We start from the raw sequence: 18,883 nt of genomic DNA on the forward strand, positions 1-18,883 counted from the left end.
CCGTCTGCACCCTCGGGTGAATATGAAAGTTCCCAGTGCATTATTCGAAAAAGAATAGGAGATTTGCCCCCGTGTCAATATTACTAAAAATGTTCGTAAATGCTCACTGAAAGCCGATGTGCATGTGTTTGTATGTGGGGTTGGGGTTGAAGCCCAGATTCTCACAGAGACAGAATCCAGGTTCTCACAGGACCAGAACAGCCGAGTGGTTGAGGCGTTGGCCTTAAAACTCAATGGGTTTGTCCCGCGTGGGTTTGTCCCCCACTCCTGGTATCTCTTTAATTTAACACGGATATCCTCCCATTCTGATCAGTGAGACCGGATTTTCATCGGTTGAATCAGCAATTTTCTGCAACAATGTGACACTCTGAACCGATAATGAAATGAAATTGTGAAATGTATCTGTGTCGCTCGGTTTCTGCCTCTCTCTCTCTCTTCAGAGAGTTTTCTATGTTTGAGTCTTTGTCTCTCTCAGTCTGACTCACTCTGTCTGTCCCTGTTTCTCTGTTTGTCTCTGTCTCTCAATCTGTCTCTTTCTCACGGTGCCACGTATGTTCCAATGGGATTCTCTCAGACTCTTTTTCTGACTGGTTCTCTCTTTCCCATCATTTCGGTCTGTCCATGTCTTTGCCTGTCTCTGTTAGTCCCTGCCTGTAAGCTGAGAAGTATTTCCATCATTTTCTGTTTTAGTCTCGATCGCTCTCTCTCTATCTGTCTCTCTCCTTGTCACTGTCTTTATCAATGTCTTTCTCTCACTCTTTCCCTCTCTCTCTTAATAGATCACACACCCACATCTCTGTATATGTATATATTTGAGTCTTTTTCTCACTCAGTCTGCCTCTCCTTCTCAGTCTCACACTTTCTGTCTCTCATTCTCTCTATCTCGCTGTCTGTCTCTCCCTGTTTGTCGATTTGTCTCTGTCTCTCAATGTGTCTGTCGACTTCTCCTGGTGTCCAGTTGTGTTCACAGTGACTCGATTCCTGCTCTGACAGAACTGGCACCCGTCAGTTCCTCGTTAGTATAGTGGTGAGTATCCCCGCCTGTCACGCGGGAGACCGGGGTTCAATTCCCCGACGGGGAGGCAGTTGTTTCAAAATGTCGAATTTTACTTCTGTTTCTTGGAAGAGATGCATATTAAAAAGAACCAGAGTAATATGGAACTGTAAAAATACAGGTGGATGAGATTGCCTCGTCCAGATTTTTAGCAAACGGAGAATTTTTCAGAAGTCTTTGGCCGTCTGCAACACAGAGATGGATGACTGAGTTTTTTCTGAGTAAAGTTTAAAAAGTCAGCGACACAGTAGTCGTGGCCGAGTGGTTAAGGCGATGGACTAGAAATCCATTGGGTTATCCCGCGCAGGTTCGAATCCTGACGACTACGATTATCAGCATTTTTCATTCCATTTCACAATTTAACCGGTTCTCTGCCAAACTGATCCTGAGATAGATGGAATAACGTCCCACACCTTTCAACTTTGACATTTTTTTCTCATTTTTATTAATCTGCAATATTCACGATACATCCGTTTCAAAAATCGCAAACATCAGTCAAAGTTGCGACAGTGATTCAGCCTGTCTATTCCTCGAGATGTCTGAGGCATCTGTGCATTGTCGTTGGTGCGTGCAAATTTTTGGATATGTGTGTGTGGGTCTCTGTGTCTGTCTATCTATTTATATGTCTCTGTGTATGTGCAACTGTCACTGGAAATCATCACCATGAATTTGATATGTCCTGGAACGTATAAAAACGACTTGGGGAAAATAATACGGTTGCGAACTTTTGTATCGGCTTTGGTTCAGTGGCCGCATTCTCGACTGAATCGGGAGTTTGTCTGTTCAAGTCGCACTTCTGAGACTTGAGCATATCATCTTGGTTAACACTCAAAGTGCAGCACTTGGGGAATTTTGCAATGTTGAAGCTGTTGACTTTCGGATGAAATGTTAAATTGAAGCTCCGTCTGCACCCTCGGGTGAATATGAAAGTTCCCAGTGCATTATTCGAAAAAGAATAGGAGATTTGCCCCCGTGTCAATATTACTAAAAATGTTCGTAAATGCTCACTGAAAGCCGATGTGCATGTGTTTGTATGTGGGGTTGGGGTTGAAGCCCAGATTCTCACAGAGACAGAATCCAGGTTCTCACAGGACCAGAACAGCCGAGTGGTTGAGGCGTTGGCCTTAAAACTCAATGGGTTTGTCCCGCGTGGGTTTGTCCCCCACTCCTGGTATCTCTTTAATTTAACACGGATATCCTCCCATTCTGATCAGTGAGACCGGATTTTCATCGGTTGAATCAGCAATTTTCTGCAACAATGTGACACTCTGAACCGATAATGAAATGAAATTGTGAAATGTATCTGTGTCGCTCGGTTTCTGCCTCTCTCTCTCTCTTCAGAGAGTTTTCTATGTTTGAGTCTTTGTCTCTCTCAGTCTGACTCACTCTGTCTGTCCCTGTTTCTCTGTTTGTCTCTGTCTCTCAATCTGTCTCTTTCTCACGGTGCCACGTATGTTCCAATGGGATTCTCTCAGACTCTTTTTCTGACTGGTTCTCTCTTTCCCATCATTTCGGTCTGTCCATGTCTTTGCCTGTCTCTGTTAGTCCCTGCCTGTAAGCTGAGAAGTATTTCCATCATTTTCTGTTTTAGTCTCGATCGCTCTCTCTCTATCTGTCTCTCTCCTTGTCACTGTCTTTATCAATGTCTTTCTCTCACTCTTTCCCTCTCTCTCTTAATAGATCACACACCCACATCTCTGTATATGTATATATTTGAGTATTTTTCTCACTCAGTCTGCCTCTCCTTCTCAGTCTCACACTTTCTGTCTCTCATTCTCTCTATCTCGCTGTCTGTCTCTCCCTGTTTGTCGATTTGTCTCTGTCTCTCAATGTGTCTGTCGACTTCTCCTGGTGTCCAGTTGTGTTCACAGTGACTCGATTCCTGCTCTGACAGAACTGGCACCCGTCAGTTCCTCGTTAGTATAGTGGTGAGTATCCCCGCCTGTCACGCGGGAGACCGGGGTTCAATTCCCCGACGGGGAGGCAGTTGTTTCAAATTGTCGAATTTTACTTCTGTTTCTTGGAAGAGATGCATATTAAAAAGAACCAGAGTAATATGGAACTGTAAAAATACAGGTGGATGAGATTGCCTCGTCCAGATTTTTAGCAAACGGAGAATTTTTCAGAAGTCTTTGGCCGTCTGCAACACAGAGATGGATGACTGAGTTTTTTCTGAGTAAAGTTTAAAAAGTCAGCGACACAGTAGTCGTGGCCGAGTGGTTAAGGCGATGGACTAGAAATCCATTGGGTTATCCCGCGCAGGTTCGAATCCTGACGACTACGATTCTCAGCATTTTTCATTCCATTTCACAATTTAACCGGTTCTCTGCCAAACTGATCCTGAGATAGATGGAATAACGTCCCACACCTTTCAACTTTGACATTTTTTTCTCATTTTTATTAATCTGCAATATTCACGATACATCCGTTTCAAAAATCGCAAACATCAGTCAAAGTTGCGACAGTGATTCAGCCTGTCTATTCCTCGAGATGTCTGAGGCATCTGTGCATTGTCGTTGGTGCGTGCAAATTTTTGGATATGTGTGTGTGGGTCTCTGTGTCTGTCTATCTATTTATATGTCTCTGTGTATGTGCAACTGTCACTGGAAATCATCACCATGAATTTGATATGTCCTGGAACGTATAAAAACGACTTGGGGAAAATAATACGGTTGCGAACTTTTGTATCGGCTTTGGTTCAGTGGCCGCATTCTCGACTGAATCGGGAGTTTGTCTGTTCAAGTCGCACTTCTGAGACTTGAGCATATCATCTTGGTTAACACTCAAAGTGCAGCACTTGGGGAATTTTGCAATGTTGAAGCTGTTGACTTTCGGATGAAATGTTAAATTGAAGCTCCGTCTGCACCCTCGGGTGAATATGAAAGTTCCCAGTGCATTATTCGAAAAAGAATAGGAGATTTGCCCCCGTGTCAATATTACTAAAAATGTTCGTAAATGCTCACTGAAAGCCGATGTGCATGTGTTTGTATGTGGGGTTGGGGTTGAAGCCCAGATTCTCACAGAGACAGAATCCAGGTTCTCACAGGACCAGAACAGCCGAGTGGTTGAGGCGTTGGCCTTAAAACTCAATGGGTTTGTCCCGCGTGGGTTTGTCCCCCACTCCTGGTATCTCTTTAATTTAACACGGATATCCTCCCATTCTGATCAGTGAGACCGGATTTTCATCGGTTGAATCAGCAATTTTCTGCAACAATGTGACACTCTGAACCGATAATGAAATGAAATTGTGAAATGTATCTGTGTCGCTCGGTTTCTGCCTCTCTCTCTCTTCAGAGAGTTTTCTATGTTTGAGTCTTTGTCTCTCTCAGTCTGACTCACTCTGTCTGTCCCTGTTTCTCTGTTTGTCTCTGTCTCTCAATCTGTCTCTTTCTCACGGTGCCACGTATGTTCCAATGGGATTCTCTCAGACTCTTTTTCTGACTGGTTCTCTCTTTCCCATCATTTCGGTCTGTCCATGTCTTTGCCTGTCTCTGTTAGTCCCTGCCTGTAAGCTGAGAAGTATTTCCATCATTTTCTGTTTTAGTCTCGATCGCTCTCTCTCTATCTGTCTCTCTCCTTGTCACTGTCTTTATCAATGTCTTTCTCTCACTCTTTCCCTCTCTCTCTTAATAGATCACACACCCACATCTCTGTATATGTATATATTTGAGTCTTTTTCTCACTCAGTCTGCCTCTCCTTCTCAGTCTCACACTTTCTGTCTCTCATTCTCTCTATCTCGCTGTCTGTCTCTCCCTGTTTGTCGGTTTGTCTCTGTCTCTCAATGTGTCTGTCGACTTCTCCTGGTGTCCAGTTCTGTTCACAGTGACTCGATTCCTGCTCTGACAGAACTGGTATCAGTCAGTTCCTCGTTAGTATAGTGGTGAGTATCCCCGCCTGTCACGCGGGAGACCGGGGTTCAATTCCCCGACGGGGAGGCAGTTGTTTCAAAATGTCGAATTTTACTTCTGTTTCTTGGAAGAGATGCATATTAAAAAGAACCAGAGTAATATGGAACTGTAAAAATACAGGTGGATGAGATTGCCTCGTCCAGATTTTTAGCAAACGGAGAATTTTTCAGGAGTCTTTGGCCGTCTGCAACACAGAGATGGATGACTGAGTTTTTTCTGAGTAAAGTTTAAAAAGACAGCGACACAGTAGTCGTGGCCGAGTGGTTAAGGCGATGGACTAGAAATCCATTGGGTTATCCCGCGCAGGTTCGAATCCTGACGACTACGATTCTCAGCATTTTTCATTCCATTTCACAATTTAACCGGTTCTCTGCCAAACTGATCCTGAGATAGATGGAATAACGTCCCACACCTTTCAACTTTGACATTTTTTTCTCATTTTTATTAATCTGCAATATTCACGATACATCCGTTTCAAAAATCGCAAACATCAGTCAAAGTTGCGACAGTGATTCAGCCTGTCTATTCCTCGAGATGTCTGAGGCATCTGTGCATTGTCGTTGGTGCGTGCAAATTTTTGGATATGTGTGTGTGGGTCTCTGTGTCTGTCTATCTATTTATATGTCTCTGTGTATGTGCAACTGTCACTGGAAATCATCACCATGAATTTGATATGTCCTGGAACGTATAAAAACGACTTGGGGAAAATAATACGGTTGCGAACTTTTGTATCGGCTTTGGTTCAGTGGCCGCATTCTCGACTGAATCGGGAGTTTGTCTGTTCAAGTCGCACTTCTGAGACTTGAGCATATCATCTTGGTTAACACTCAAAGTGCAGCACTTGGGGAATTTTGCAATGTTGAAGCTGTTGACTTTCGGATGAAATGTTAAATTGAAGCTCCGTCTGCACCCTCGGGTGAATATGAAAGTTCCCAGTGCATTATTCGAAAAAGAATAGGAGATTTGCCCCCGTGTCAATATTACTAAAAATGTTCGTAAATGCTCACTGAAAGCCGATGTGCATGTGTTTGTATGTGGGGTTGGGGTTGAAGCCCAGATTCTCACAGAGACAGAATCCAGGTTCTCACAGGACCAGAACAGCCGAGTGGTTGAGGCGTTGGCCTTAAAACTCAATGGGTTTGTCCCGCATGGGTTTGTCCCCCACTCCTGGTATCTCTTTAATTTAACACGGATATCCTCCCATTCTGATCAGTGAGACCGGATTTTCATCGGTTGAATCAGCAATTTTCTGCAACAATGTGACACTCTGAACCGATAATGAAATGAAATTGTGAAATGTATCTGTGTCGCTCGGTTTCTGCCTCTCTCTCTCTCTTCAGAGAGTTTTCTATGTTTGAGTCTTTGTCTCTCTCAGTCTGACTCACTCTGTCTGTCCCTGTTTCTCTGTTTGTCTCTGTCTCTCAATCTGTCTCTTTCTCACGGTGCCACGTATGTTCCAATGGGATTCTCTCAGACTCTTTTTCTGACTGGTTCTCTCTTTCCCATCATTTCGGTCTGTCCATGTCTTTGCCTGTCTCTGTTAGTCCCTGCCTGTAAGCTGAGAAGTATTTCCATCATTTTCTGTTTTAGTCTCGATCGCTCTCTCTCTATCTGTCTCTCTCCTTGTCACTGTCTTTATCAATGTCTTTCTCTCACTCTTTCCCTCTCTCTCTTAATAGATCACACACCCACATCTCTGTATATGTATATATTTGAGTATTTTTCTCACTCAGTCTGCCTCTCCTTCTCAGTCTCACACTTTCTGTCTCTCATTCTCTCTATCTCGCTGTCTGTCTCTCCCTGTTTGTCGATTTGTCTCTGTCTCTCAATGTGTCTGTCGACTTCTCCTGGTGTCCAGTTCTGTTCACAGTGACTCGATTCCTGCTCTGACAGAACTGGCACCCGTCAGTTCCTCGTTAGTATAGTGGTGAGTATCCCCGCCTGTCACGCGGGAGACCGGGGTTCAATTCCCCGACGGGGAGGCAGTTGTTTCAAAATGTCGAATTTTACTTCTGTTTCTTGGAAGAGATGCATATTAAAAAGAACCAGAGTAATATGGAACTGTAAAAATACAGGTGGATGAGATTGCCTCGTCCAGATTTTTAGCAAACGGAGAATTTTTCAGAAGTCTTTGGCCGTCTGCAACACAGAGATGGATGACTGAGTTTTTTCTGAGTAAAGTTTAAAAAGTCAGCGACACAGTAGTCGTGGCCGAGTGGTTAAGGCGATGGACTAGAAATCCATTGGGTTATCCCGCGCAGGTTCGAATCCTGACGACTACGATTCTCAGCATTTTTCATTCCATTTCACAATTTAACCGGTTCTCTGCCAAACTGATCCTGAGATAGATGGAATAACGTCCCACACCTTTCAACTTTGACATTTTTTTCTCATTTTTATTAATCTGCAATATTCACGATACATCCGTTTCAAAAATCGCAAACATCAGTCAAAGTTGCGACAGTGATTCAGCCTGTCTATTCCTCGAGATGTCTGAGGCATCTGTGCATTGTCGTTGGTGCGTGCAAATTTTTGGATATGTGTGTGTGGGTCTCTGTGTCTGTCTATCTATTTATATGTCTCTGTGTATGTGCAACTGTCACTGGAAATCATCACCATGAATTTGATATGTCCTGGAACGTATAAAAACGACTTGGGGAAAATAATACGGTTGCGAACTTTTGTATCGGCTTTGGTTCAGTGGCCGCATTCTCGACTGAATCGGGAGTTTGTCTGTTCAAGTCGCACTTCTGAGACTTGAGCATATCATCTTGGTTAACACTCAAAGTGCAGCACTTGGGGAATTTTGCAATGTTGAAGCTGTTGACTTTCGGATGAAATGTTAAATTGAAGCTCCGTCTGCACCCTCGGGTGAATATGAAAGTTCCCAGTGCATTATTCGAAAAAGAATAGGAGATTTGCCCCCGTGTCAATATTACTAAAAATGTTCGTAAATGCTCACTGAAAGCCGATGTGCATGTGTTTGTATGTGGGGTTGGGGTTGAAGCCCAGATTCTCACAGAGACAGAATCTAGGTTCTCACAGGACCAGAACAGCCGAGTGGTTGAGGCGTTGGCCTTAAAACTCAATGGGTTTGTCCCGCGTGGGTTTGTCCCCCACTCCTGGTATCTCTTTAATTTAACACGGATATCCTCCCATTCTGATCAGTGAGACCGGATTTTCATCGGTTGAATCAGCAATTTTCTGCAACAATGTGACACTCTGAACCGATAATGAAATGAAATTGTGAAATGTATCTGTGTCGCTCGGTTTCTGCCTCTCTCTCTCTCTTCAGAGAGTTTTCTATGTTTGAGTCTTTGTCTCTCTCAGTCTGACTCACTCTGTCTGTCCCTGTTTCTCTGTTTGTCTCTGTCTCTCAATCTGTCTCTTTCTCACGGTGCCACGTATGTTCCAATGGGATTCTCTCAGACTCTTTTTCTGACTGGTTCTCTCTTTCCCATCATTTCGGTCTGTCCATGTCTTTGCCTGTCTCTGTTAGTCCCTGCCTGTAAGCTGAGAAGTATTTCCATCATTTTCTGTTTTAGTCTCGATCGCTCTCTCTCTATCTGTCTCTCTCCTTGTCACTGTCTTTATCAATGTCTTTCTCTCACTCTTTCCCTCTCTCTCTTAATAGATCACACACCCACATCTCTGTATATGTATATATTTGAGTCTTTTTCTCACTCAGTCTGCCTCTCCTTCTCAGTCTCACACTTTCTGTCTCTCATTCTCTCTATCTCGCTGTCTGTCTCTCCCTGTTTGTCGATTTGTCTCTGTCTCTCAATGTGTCTGTCGACTTCTCCTGGTGTCCAGTTCTGTTCAAAGTGACTCGATTCCTGCTCTGACAGAACTGGTACCAGTCAGTTCCTCGTTAGTATAGTGGTGAGTATCTCCGCCTGTCACGCGGGAGACCGGGGTTCATTTCCCCGACGGGGAGGCAGTTGTTTCAAAATGTCTAATTTTACTTCTGTTTCTTGGAAGAGATGCATATTAAAAAGAACCAGAGTAATATGGAACTGTAAAAATACAGGTGGATGAGATTGCCTCGTCCAGATTTTTAGCAAACGGAGAATTTTTCAGGAGTCTTTGGCCGTCTGCTGCACAAAGATGGATGACTGAGTTTTTTCTGATTAAAGTTTAAAAAGGCAGCGACACAGTAGTCGTGGCCGGGTGGTTAAGGCGATGGACTAGAAATCCATTGGGTTATCCTGCGCAGATTCGAATCCTGACGACTACGATTCTCAGCATTTTTCATTCCATTTCACAATTTAACCGGTTCTCTGCCAAACTGATCCTGAGATAGATGGAATAACGTCCCACACCTTTCAACTTTGACATTTTTTTCTCATTTTTATTAATCTGCAATATTCACGATACATCCGTTTCAAAAATCGCAAACATCAGTCAAAGTTGCTACAGTGATTCAGCCTGTCTATTCCTCGAGATGTCTGAGGCATCTGTGCATTGTCGTTGGTGCGTGCAAATTTTTGGATATGTGTGTGTGGGTCTCTGTGTCTGTCTATCTATTTATATGTCTCTGTGTATGTGCAACTGTCACTGGAAATTATCACCATGAATTTGATATGTCCTGGAACGTATAAAAACGACTTGGGGAAAATAATACGGTTGCGAACTTTTGTATCGGCTTTGGTTCAGTGGCAGCATTCTCGACTGAATCGGGAGTTTGTCTGTTCAAGTCGCACTTCTGAGACTTGAGCATATCATCTTGGTTAACACTCAAAGTGCAGCACTTGGGGAATTTTGCAATGTTGAAGCTGTTGACTTTCGGATGAAATGTTAAATTGGAGCTCCGTCTGCACCCTCGGGTGAATATGAAAGTTCCCAGTGCATTATTCGAAAAAGAATAGGAGATTTGCCCCCGTGTCAATATTACTAAAAATGTTCGTAAATGCTCACTGAAAGCCGATGTGCATGTGTTTGTATGTGGGGTTGGGGTTGAAGCCCAGATTCTCACAGAGAAAGAATCCAGGTTCTCACAGGACCAGAACAGCCGAGTGGTTGAGGCGTTGGCCTTAAAACTCAATGGGTTTGTCCCGCGTGGGTTTGTCCCCCACTCCTGATATCTCTTTAATTTAACACGGATATCCTCCCATTCTGATCAGTGAGACCGGATTTTCATCGGTTGAATCAGCAATTTTCTGCAACAATGTGACACTCTGAACCGATAATGAAATGAAATTGTGAAATGTATCTGTGTCGCTCGGTTTCTGCCTCTCTCTCTCTCTCTTCAGAGAGTTTTCTATGTTTGAGTCTTTGTCTCTCTCAGTCTGACTCACTCTGTCTGTCCCTGTTTCTCTGTTTGTCTCTGTCTCTCAATCTGTCTCTTTCTCACGGTGCCACGTATGTTCCAATGGGATTCTCCCAGACTCTTTTTCTGACTGGTTCTCTCGTTCCCATCATTTCGGTCTGTCCATGTCCTTGCCTGTCTCTGTTAGTCACTGCCTGTAAGCTGAGAAGTATTTCCATCATTTTCTGTTTTAGTCTCGATCGCTCTCTCTCTATCTGTCTCTCTCCTTGTCACTGTCTTTATCAATGTCTTTCTCTCACTCTTTCCCTCTCTCTCTTAATAGATCACACACCCACATCTCTGTATATGTATATATTTGAGTCTTTTTCTCACTCAGTCTGCCTCTCCTTCTCAGTCTCACACTTTCTGTCTCTCATTCTCTCTATCTCGCTGACTGTCTCTCCCTGTTTGTCGGTTTGTCTCTGTCTCTCAATGTGTCTGTCGACTTCTCCTGGTGTCCAGTTCTGTTCACAGTGACTCGATTCCTGCTCTGACAGAACTGGTATCCGTCAGTTCCTCGTTAGTATAGTGGTGAGTATCCCCGCCTGTCACGCGGGAGATCGGGGTTCAATTCCCCGACGGGTAGGCAGTTGTTTCAAAATGTCGAATTTTACTTCTGTTTCTTGGAAGAGATGCATGTTAAAAAGAACCAGAGTAATATGGAACTGTAAAAATACAGGTGGATGAGATTGACTCGTCCAGATTTTTAGCAAACGGAGAATTTTTCAGGAGTCTTTGGCCGTCTGCAACACAGAGATGGATGACTGAGTTTTTTCTGAGTAAAGTTTAAAAAGACAGCGACACAGTAGTCGTGGCCGAGTGGTTAAGGCGATGGACTAGAAATCCATTGGGTTATCCCGCGCAGGTTCGAATCCTGACGACTACGATTCTCAGCATTTTTCATTCCATTTCACAATTTAACCGGTTCTCTGCCAAACTGATCCTGAGATAGATGGAATAACGTCCCACACCTTTCAACTTTGACATTTTTTTCTCATTTTTATTAATCTGCAATATTCACGATACATCCGTTTCAAAAATCGCAAACATCAGTCAAAGTTGCGACAGTGATTCAGCCTGTCTATTCCTCGAGATGTCTGAGGCATCTGTGCATTGTCGTTGGTGCGTGCAAATTTTTGGATATGTGTGTGTGGGTCTCTGTGTCTGTCTATCTATTTATATGTCTCTGTGTATGTGCAACTGTCACTGGAAATCATCACCATGAATTTGATATGTCCTGGAACGTATAAAAACGACTTGGGGAAAATAATACGGTTGCGAACTTTTGTATCGGCTTTGGTTCAGTGGCCGCATTCTCGACTGAATCGGGAGTTTGTCTGTTCAAGTCGCACTTCTGAGACTTGAGCATATCATCTTTGTTAACACTCAAAGTGCAGCACTTGGGGAATTTTGCAATGTTGAAGCTGTTGACTTTCGGATGAAATGTTAAATTGAAGCTCCGTCTGCACCCTCGGGTGAATATGAAAGTTCCCAGTGCATTATTCGAAAAAGAATAGGAGATTTGCCCCCGTGTCAATATTACTAAAAATGTTCGTAAATGCTCACTGAAAGCCGATGTGCATGTGTTTGTATGTGGGGTTGGGGTTGAAGCCCAGATTCTCACAGAGACAGAATCCAGGTTCTCACAGGACCAGAACAGCCGAGTGGTTGAGGCGTTGGCCTTAAAACTCAATGGGTTTGTCCCGCGTGGCTTTCTCCCCCACTCCTGGTATCTCTTTAATTTAACACGGATATCCTCCCATTCTGATCAGTGAGACCGGATTTTCATCGGTTGAATCAGCAATTTTCTGCAACAATGTGACACTCTGAACCGATAATGAAATGAAATTGTGAAATGTATCTGTGTCGCTCGGTTTCTGCCTCTCTCTCTCTTCAGAGAGTTTTCTATGTTTGAGTCTTTGTCTCTCTCAGTCTGACTCACTCTGTCTGTCCCTGTTTCTCTGTTTGTCTCTGTCTCTCAATCTAACTCTTTCTCATGGTGCCACGTATGTTCCAATGGGATTCTCTCAGACTCTTTTTCTGACTGGTTCTCTCGTTCCCATCATTTCGGTCTGTCCATGTCTTTGCCTGTCTCTGTTAGTCCCTGCCTGTAAGCTGAGAAGTATTTCCATCATTTTCTGTTTTAGTCTCGATCGCTCTCTCTCTATCTGTCTCTCTACTTGTCACTGTCTTTATCAATGTCTTTCTCTCACTCTTTCCCTCTCTCTCTTAATAGATCACACACCCACATCTCTGTATATGTATATATTTGAGTCTTTTTCTCACTCAGTCTGCCTCTCCTTCTCAGTCTCACACTTTCTGTCTCTCATTCTCTCTATCTCGCTGTCTATCTCTCCCTGTTTGTCGGTTTGTCTCTGTCTCTCAATGTGTCTGTCGACTTCTCCTGGTGTCCAGTTCTGTTCACAGTGACTCGATTCCTGCTCTGACAGAACTGGTATCCGTCAGTTCCTCGTTAGTATAGTGGTGAGTATCCCCACCTGTCACGCGGGAGACCGGGGTTCAATTCCCCGACGGGGAGGCAGTTGTTTCAAAATGTCGAATTTTACTTCTGTTTCTTGGAAGAGATGCATATTAAAAAGAACCAGAGTAATATGGAACTGTAAAAATACAGGTGGATGAGATTGCCTCGTCCAGATTTTTAGCAAACGGAGAATTTTTCAGGAGTCTTTGGCCGTCTGCAACACAGAGATGGATGACTGAGATTTTTCTGAGTAAAGTTTAAAAAGACAGCGACACAGTAGTCGTGGCCGAGTGGTTAAGGCGATGGACTAGAAATCCATTGGGTTATCCCGCGCAGGTTCGAATCCTGACGACTACGATTCTCAGCATTTTTCATTCCATTTCACAATTTAACCGGTTCTCTGCCAAACTGATCCTGAGATAGATGGAATAACGTCCCACACCTTTCAACTTTGACATTTTTTTCTCATTTTTATTAATCTGCAATATTCACGATACATCCGTTTCAAAAATCGCAAACATCAGTCAAAGTTGCGACAGTGATTCAGCCTGTCTATTCCTCGAGATGTCTGAGGCATCTGTGCATTGTCGTTGGTGCGTGCAAATTTTTGGATATGTGTGTGTGGGTCTCTGTGTCTGTCTATCTATTTATATGTCTCTGTGTATGTGCAACTGTCACTGGAAATCATCACCATGAATTTGATATGTCCTGGAACGTATAAAAACGACTTGGGGAAAATAATACAGTTGCGAACTTTTGTATCGGCTTTGGTTCAGTGGCCGCATTATCGAGTGAATCGGGAGTTTGTCTGTTCAAGTCGCACTTCTGAGACTTGAGCATATCATCTTGGTTAACACTCAAAGTGCAGCACTTGGGGAATTTTGCAATGTTGAAGCTGTTGACTTTCGGATGAAATGTTAAATTGAAGCTCCGTCTGCACCCTCGGGTGAATATGAAAGTTCCCAGTGCATTATTCGAAAAAGAATAGGAGATTTGCCCCCGTGTCAATATTACTAAAAATGTTCGTAAATGCTCACTGAAAGCCGATGTGCATGTGTTTGTATGTGGGGTTGGGGTTGAAGCCCAGATTCTCACAGAGACAGAATCCAGGTTCTCACAGGACCAGAACAGCCGAGTGGTTGAGGCGTTGGCCTTAAAACTCAATGGGTTTGTCCCGCGTGGGTTTGTCCCCCACTCCTGGTATCTCTTTAATTTAACACGGATATCCTCCCATTCTGATCAGTGAGACCGGATTTTCATCGGTTGAATCAGCAATTTTCTGCAACAATGTGACACTCTGAACCGATAATGAAATGAAATTGTGAAATGTATCTGTGTCGCTCGGTTTCTGCCTCTCTCTCTCTTCAGAGAGTTTTCTATGTTTGAGTCTTTGTCTCTCTCAGTCTGACTCACTCTGTCTGTCCCTGTTTCTCTGTTTGTCTCTGTCTCTCAATCTAACTCTTTCTCATGGTGCCACGTATGTTCCAATGGGATTCTCTCAGACTCTTTTTCTGACTGGTTCTCTCGTTCCCATCATTTCGGTCTGTCCATGTCTTTGCCTGTCTCTGTTAGTCCCTGCCTGTAAGCTGAGAAGTATTTCCATCATTTTCTGTTTTAGTCTCGATCGCTCTCTCTCTATCTGTCTCTCTACTTGTCACTGTCTTTATCAATGTCTTTCTCTCACTCTTTCCCTCTCTCTCTTAATAGATCACACACCCACATCTCTGTATATGTATATATTTGAGTCTTTTTCTCACTCAGTCTGCCTCTCCTTCTCAGTCTCACACTTTCTGTCTCTCATTCTCTCTATCTCGCTGTCTGTCTCTCCCTGTTTGTCGGTTTGTCTCTGTCTCTCAATGTGTCTGTCGACTTCTCCTGGTGTCCAGTTCTGTTCACAGTGACTCGATTCCTGCTCTGACAGAACTGGTATCCGTCAGTTCCTCGTTAGTATAGTGGTGAGTATCCCCGCCTGTCACGCGGGAGACCGGGGTTCAATTCCCCGACGGGGAGGCAGTTGTTTCAAAATGTCGAATTTTACTTCTGTTTCTTGGAAGAGATGCATATTAAAAAGAACCAGAGTAATATGGAACTGTAAAAATACAGGTGGATGAGATTGCCTCGTCCAGATTTTTAGCAAACGGAGAATTTTTCAGGAGTCTTTGGCCGTCTGCAACACAGAGATGGATGACTGAGATTTTTCTGAGTAAAGTTTAAAAAGACAGCGACACAGTAGTCGTGGCCGAGTGGTTAAGGCGATGGACTAGAAATCCATTGGGTTATCCCGCGCAGGTTCGAATCCTGACGACTACGATTCTCAGCATTTTTCATTCCATTTCACAATTTAACCGGTTCTCTGCCAAACTGATCCTGAGATAGATGGAATAACGTCCCACACCTTTCAACTTTGACATTTTTTTCTCATTTTTATTAATCTGCAATATTCACGATACATCCGTTTCAAAAATCGCAAACATCAGTCAAAGTTGCGACAGTGATTCAGCCTGTCTATTCCTCGAGATGTCTGAGGCATCTGTGCATTGTCGTTGGTGCGTGCAAATTTTTGGATATGTGTGTGTGGGTCTCTGTGTCTGTCTATCTATTTATATGTCTCTGTGTATGTGCAACTGTCACTGGAAATCATCACCATGAATTTGATATGTCCTGGAACGTATAAAAACGACTTGGGGAAAATAATACGGTTGCGAACTTTTGTATCGGCTTTGGTTCAGTGGCCGCATTCTCGACTGAATCGGGAGTTTGTCTGTTCAAGTCGCACTTCTGAGACTTGAGCATATCATCTTGGTTAACACTCAAAGTGCAGCACTTGGGGAATTTTGCAATGTTGAAGCTGTTGACTTTCGGATGAAATGTTAAATTGAAGCTCCGTCTGCACCCTCGGGTGAATATGAAAGTTCCAAGTGCATTATTCGAAAAAGAATAGGAGATTTGCCCCCGTGTCAATATTACTAAAAATGTTCGTAAATGCTCACTGAAAGCCGATGTGCATGTGTTTGTATGTGGGGTTGGGGTTGAAGCCCAGATTCTCACAGAGACAGAATCCAGGTTCTCACAGGACCAGAACAGCCGAGTGGTTGAGGCGTTGGCCTTAAAACTCAATGGGTTTGTCCCGCGTGGGTTTGTCCCCCACTCCTGGTATCTCTTTAATTTAACACGGATATGCTCCCATTCTGATCAGTGAGACCGGATTTTCATCGGTTGAATCAGCAATTTTCTGCAACAATGTGACACTCTGAACCGATAATGAAATGAAATTGTGAAATGTATCTGTGTCGCTCGGTTTCTGCCTCTCTCTCTCTCTTCAGAGAGTTTTCTATGTTTGAGTCTTTGTCTCTCTCAGTCTGACTCACTCTGTCTGTCCCTGTTTCTCTGTTTGTCTCTGTCTCTCAATCTGTCTCTTTCTCACGGTGCCACGTATGTTCCAATGGGATTCTCTCAGAATCTTTTTCTGACTGGTTCTCTCTTTCCCATCATTTCGGTCTGTCCATGTCTTTGCCTGTCTCTGTTAGTCCCTGCCTGTAAGCTGAGAAGTATTTCCATCATTTTCTGTTTAAGTCTCGATCGCTCTCTCTCTATCTGTCTCTCTCCTTGTCTCTGACTTTATCAATGTCTTTCTCTCACTCTTTCCCTCTCTCTCTTAATAGATCACACACCCACATCTCTGTATATGTATATATTTGAGTCTTTTTCTCACTCAGTCTGCCTCTCCTTCTCAGTCTCACACTTTCTGTCTCTCATTCTCTCTATCTCGCTGTCTGTCTCTCCCTGTTTGTCGGTTTGTCTCTGTCTCTCAATGTGTCTGTCGACTTCTCCTGGTGTCCAGTTCTGTTCACAGTGACTCGATTCCTGCTCTGACAGAACTGGTATCCGTCAGTTCCTCGTTTGTATAGTGGTGAGTATCCCCGCCTGTCACGCGGGAGACCGGGGTTCAATTCCCCGACGGGGAGGCAGTTGTTTCAAAATGTCGAATTTTACTTCTGTTTCTTGGAAGAGATGCATATTAAAAAGAACCAGAGTAATATGGAACTGTAAAAATACAGGTGGATGAGATTGCCTCGTCCAGATTTTTAGCAAACGGAGAATTTTTCAGGAGTCTTTGGCCGTCTGCAACACAGAGATGGATGACTGAGTTTTTTCCGAGTAAAGTTTAAAAAGACAGCGACACAGTAGTCGTGGCCGAGTGGTTAAGGCGATGGACTAGAAATCCATTGGGTTATCCCGCGCAGGTTCGAATCCTGACGACTACGATTCTCAGCATTTTTCATTCCATTTCACAATTTAACCGGTTCTCTGCCAAACTGATCCTGAGATAGATGGAATAACGTCCCACACCTTTCAACTTTGACATTTTTTTCTCATTTTTATTAATCTGCAATATTCACGATACATCCGTTTCAAAAATCGCAAACATCAGTCAAAGTTGCGACAGTGATTCAGCCTGTCTATTCCTCGAGATGTCTGAGGCATCTGTGCATTGTCGTTGGTGCGTGCAAATTTTTGGATATGTGTGTGTGGGTCTCTGTGTCTGTCTATCTATTTATATGTCTCTGTGTATGTGCAACTGTCACTGGAAATCATCACCATGAATTTGATATGTCCTGGAACGTATAAAAACGACTTGAGGAAAATAATACGGTTGCGAACTTTTGTATCGGCTTTGGTTCAGTGGCCGCATTCTCGACTGAATCGGGAGTTTGTCTGTTCAAGTCGCACTTCTGAGACTTGAGCATATCATCTTGGTTAACACTCAAAGTGCAGCACTTGGGGAATTTTGCAATGTTGAAGCTGTTGACTTCCGGATGAAATGTTAAATTGAAGCTCCGTCTGCACCCTCGGGTGAATATGAAAGTTCCCAGTGCATTATTCGAAAAAGAATAGGAGATTTGCCCCCGTGTCAATATTACTAAAAATGTTCGTAAATGCTCACTGAAAGCCGATGTGCATGTGTTTGTATGTGGGGTTGGGGTTGAAGCCCAGATTCTCACAGAGACAGAATCCAGGTTCTCACAGGACCAGAACAGCCGAGTGGTTGAGGCGTTGGCCTTAAAACTCAATGGGTTTGTCCCGCGTGGGTTTGTCCCCCACTCCTGGTATCTTTTTAATTTAACACGGATATCCTCCCATTCTGATCAGTGAGACCGGATTTTCATCGGTTGAATCAGCAATTTTCTGCAACAATGTGACACTCTGAACCGATAATGAAATGAAATTGTGAAATGTATCTGTGTCGCTCGGTTTCTGCCTCTCTCTCTCTCTTCAGAGAGTTTTCTATGTTTGAGTCTTTGTCTCTCTCAGTCTGTCTCACTCTGTCTGTCCCTGTTTCTCTGTTTGTCTCTGTCTCTCAATCTGTCTCTTTCTCACGGTGCCACGTATGTTCCAATGGGATTCTCTCAGACTCTTTTTCTGACTGGTTCTCTCTTTCCCATCATTTCGGTCTGTCCATGTCTTTGCCTGTCTCTGTTAGTCCCTGCCTGTAAGCTGAGAAGTATTTCCATCATTTTCTGTTTAAGTCTCGATCGCTCTCTCTCTATCTGTCTCTCTCCTTGTCTCTGACTTTATCAATGTCTTTCTCTCACTCTTTCCCTCTCTCTCTTAATAGATCACACACCCACATCTCTGTATATGTATATATTTGAGTCTTTTTCTCACTCAGTCTGCCTCTCCTTCTCAGTCTCACACTTTCTGTCTCTCATTCTCTCTATCTCGCTGTCTGTCTCTCCCTGTTTGTCGGTTTGTCTCTGTCTCTCAATGTGTCTGTCGACTTCTCCTGGTGTCCAGTTCTGTTCACAGTGACTCGATTCCTGCTCTGACAGAACTGGTATCCGTCAGTTCCTCGTTTGTATAGTGGTGAGTATCCCCGCCTGTCACGCGGGAGACCGGGGTTCAATTCCCCGACGGGGAGGCAGTTGTTTCAAAATGTCGAATTTTACTTCTGTTTCTTGGAAGAGATGCATATTAAAAAGAACCAGAGTAATATGGAACTGTAAAAATACAGGTGGATGAGATTGCCTCGTCCAGATTTTTAGCAAACGGAGAATTTTTCAGGAGTCTTTGGCCGTCTGCAACACAGAGATGGATGACTGAGTTTTTTCCGAGTAAAGTTTAAAAAGAC

At 43.6% G+C, this 18,883-nt stretch overlaps 17 non-coding genes across 17 annotated transcripts; all 17 read left to right on the forward strand.

The window, feature by feature from the left end:
• Nucleotides 1-1,010: 1,010 nt before the first annotated feature.
• trnad-guc (transfer RNA aspartic acid (anticodon GUC)) lies at nt 1,011-1,082 on the forward strand. Its single transcript has one exon. It is a non-coding gene; the product is annotated as a tRNA-Asp (tRNA).
• Nucleotides 1,083-1,301: 219 nt separating this feature from the next.
• On the forward strand, nt 1,302-1,382 carry trnas-aga (transfer RNA serine (anticodon AGA)). Its single transcript has one exon. It is a non-coding gene; the product is annotated as a tRNA-Ser (tRNA).
• A 1,583-nt stretch (nt 1,383-2,965) lies between these two features.
• Nucleotides 2,966-3,037, forward strand: trnad-guc (transfer RNA aspartic acid (anticodon GUC)). Its single transcript has one exon. It is a non-coding gene; the product is annotated as a tRNA-Asp (tRNA).
• A 219-nt stretch (nt 3,038-3,256) lies between these two features.
• On the forward strand, nt 3,257-3,337 carry trnas-aga (transfer RNA serine (anticodon AGA)). Its single transcript has one exon. It is a non-coding gene; the product is annotated as a tRNA-Ser (tRNA).
• Nucleotides 3,338-4,918: 1,581 nt separating this feature from the next.
• On the forward strand, nt 4,919-4,990 carry trnad-guc (transfer RNA aspartic acid (anticodon GUC)). Its single transcript has one exon. It is a non-coding gene; the product is annotated as a tRNA-Asp (tRNA).
• Nucleotides 4,991-5,209: 219 nt separating this feature from the next.
• Nucleotides 5,210-5,290, forward strand: trnas-aga (transfer RNA serine (anticodon AGA)). Its single transcript has one exon. It is a non-coding gene; the product is annotated as a tRNA-Ser (tRNA).
• Nucleotides 5,291-6,873: 1,583 nt separating this feature from the next.
• Nucleotides 6,874-6,945, forward strand: trnad-guc (transfer RNA aspartic acid (anticodon GUC)). Its single transcript has one exon. It is a non-coding gene; the product is annotated as a tRNA-Asp (tRNA).
• Nucleotides 6,946-7,164: 219 nt separating this feature from the next.
• trnas-aga (transfer RNA serine (anticodon AGA)) lies at nt 7,165-7,245 on the forward strand. The gene has a single exon. It is a non-coding gene; the product is annotated as a tRNA-Ser (tRNA).
• A 1,583-nt stretch (nt 7,246-8,828) lies between these two features.
• Nucleotides 8,829-8,900, forward strand: trnad-guc (transfer RNA aspartic acid (anticodon GUC)). The gene has a single exon. It is a non-coding gene; the product is annotated as a tRNA-Asp (tRNA).
• Nucleotides 8,901-11,076: 2,176 nt separating this feature from the next.
• Nucleotides 11,077-11,157, forward strand: trnas-aga (transfer RNA serine (anticodon AGA)). The gene has a single exon. It is a non-coding gene; the product is annotated as a tRNA-Ser (tRNA).
• A 1,581-nt stretch (nt 11,158-12,738) lies between these two features.
• Nucleotides 12,739-12,810, forward strand: trnad-guc (transfer RNA aspartic acid (anticodon GUC)). The gene has a single exon. It is a non-coding gene; the product is annotated as a tRNA-Asp (tRNA).
• A 219-nt stretch (nt 12,811-13,029) lies between these two features.
• On the forward strand, nt 13,030-13,110 carry trnas-aga (transfer RNA serine (anticodon AGA)). Its single transcript has one exon. It is a non-coding gene; the product is annotated as a tRNA-Ser (tRNA).
• Nucleotides 13,111-14,691: 1,581 nt separating this feature from the next.
• Nucleotides 14,692-14,763, forward strand: trnad-guc (transfer RNA aspartic acid (anticodon GUC)). The gene has a single exon. It is a non-coding gene; the product is annotated as a tRNA-Asp (tRNA).
• Nucleotides 14,764-14,982: 219 nt separating this feature from the next.
• trnas-aga (transfer RNA serine (anticodon AGA)) lies at nt 14,983-15,063 on the forward strand. The gene has a single exon. It is a non-coding gene; the product is annotated as a tRNA-Ser (tRNA).
• Nucleotides 15,064-16,646: 1,583 nt separating this feature from the next.
• trnad-guc (transfer RNA aspartic acid (anticodon GUC)) lies at nt 16,647-16,718 on the forward strand. Its single transcript has one exon. It is a non-coding gene; the product is annotated as a tRNA-Asp (tRNA).
• A 219-nt stretch (nt 16,719-16,937) lies between these two features.
• On the forward strand, nt 16,938-17,018 carry trnas-aga (transfer RNA serine (anticodon AGA)). Its single transcript has one exon. It is a non-coding gene; the product is annotated as a tRNA-Ser (tRNA).
• A 1,583-nt stretch (nt 17,019-18,601) lies between these two features.
• On the forward strand, nt 18,602-18,673 carry trnad-guc (transfer RNA aspartic acid (anticodon GUC)). Its single transcript has one exon. It is a non-coding gene; the product is annotated as a tRNA-Asp (tRNA).
• Nucleotides 18,674-18,883: the final 210 nt, after the last annotated feature.

Source organism: Pristiophorus japonicus, chromosome 23 (assembly GCF_044704955.1).
Source record: "Pristiophorus japonicus isolate sPriJap1 chromosome 23, sPriJap1.hap1, whole genome shotgun sequence".
Lineage (NCBI taxonomy): Eukaryota > Metazoa > Chordata > Chondrichthyes > Pristiophoridae > Pristiophorus > Pristiophorus japonicus.